Genomic DNA, 1,648 nt, shown 5'->3' on the forward strand with positions numbered 1-1,648 from the left:
GGTAAAGGAACCAGCTTGGACAGGGTGGGGGCGGGATGGATAAAGGATGAGGAAGATGAACGAGAACCATTGGATGTGAATTAAACAACTCTGAAAATCAACTGGTTGAAAAGAAACCGGACAACCGACGCATAGGTTGTCCGTTGTTCCAAACTGGTACTAAAATTCTAGGTTCGAAACTACTCTGCGTACGATGCCTTCTCGGTGGACAACAGTACGATCAGACTGGGATCATCTCTAAATACTAGGGCCCACAAACTGAATCATCTATGGCTGTCTCTAATTGTATGGAGTGTTCGACACGAATTTATCGTACGTATAACAAGGTTCTTCTAGGTTTATGCAACTGGTTGGTGCGATTTCTAGCATCTAATTCTTTCCCGCGGGCCGACCCGGCTGGTTCATCTTATTAATTAAGAAGAGTTTTACAAGTTATCGAAACGATCGAGAGCGGCCGAAAAGCTGATAAGCCAAATGTTTTCCTCCTTTTAACCCCCAAAGCATGGACATGGACTTAATCCTACTTGCTATTATAGCGGGCATGGATGCCACGTTTCCAAAGACTCTTGCATTTCTCTCATTCTAAATCTTCCATGAAGCCAACATAACCATGGAAGAGACACCTTTCCTCACATTACCGTTGGCATTTACCATGGAGTACCACCAATCTTCGACCGACTCAAGGTTGCTCCAAGTGTCCAAGTTGATGTGCGCTAGACACTCTTGACGTCGGACCAAATCCGCCTCGCGTATCTGCACCTCAAAAGAAGATGAGACGCTGTCCCCGCTTGCAAAGTTGACATAAATTACAATTTGGCCATCCGCGCACGGTTTGAATCCTATCCACAGTCCACGCACGATCTTGGATGTGCCCTGGCCTGATGGACGGAATGCCGACGATGATGCATTTGCCTTGTCCGATCGAGCCGCAGATCGAAGTGGTATGTACGTACTCCTGTTTGAATTGACACCCCTACTAGCTGGTCACTACACCTTGGGGTTTTGGCCTAGCTTGACCCCTAGCCGGTCGGCCGTCGGCCCTTTCCTTTGCCAATCCGACCTTGGGTGAAAGCAAAGGCTCCCTGAAAGCTGCACCTAGACCTGGGAATAGTTTGTAATCCAGACTAAACCCAGCCTAATCCTTTTTTTTTTGCAGGGGAAAAAAATTTCCATAACTCAAGGAGGCATCTCAGCCATAACCAAGTTTATAAGAAAGTCCAGCCCTTCTGCGAACCAGACTGCAGTACGGGGGTACTAGGACCATACGCAACCAACACATGACTAGCGTTGTTCTGCCAACGGCTACATTGCGTAAATACAACCTCTCTAGTCTCAAGGGCTGCTAGACTGCTAATCTCTTCAACGAGAGACCGGTGCTGCGATCTATCTGTCGTGGGTGCCTTGAGCATCGCCACAGCCTCCGCACTATCCATCTCAACAATGATAGGCATCGTCGTCCTGTGTAAGGCAAGGTCTAGGCCTTCTCTACACGCCGAGAGCTCTGCCTCCAGTGCACTCTCACATGTGCAGATTTCTCTGCATGCGCTATATATGATATCCCCTCTATCATTTTGAAGGATCATGCCTTCTCCCGCTGCTCCTATGGCTGCAACAAAGCTGCCGCTTGTGCTAAGTTTGGCCCAGCCCG

Source organism: Triticum dicoccoides, chromosome 7B, assembly GCF_002162155.2.
Source record: "Triticum dicoccoides isolate Atlit2015 ecotype Zavitan chromosome 7B, WEW_v2.0, whole genome shotgun sequence".
NCBI classification, from domain to species: Eukaryota; Viridiplantae; Streptophyta; class Magnoliopsida; order Poales; family Poaceae; genus Triticum; species Triticum dicoccoides.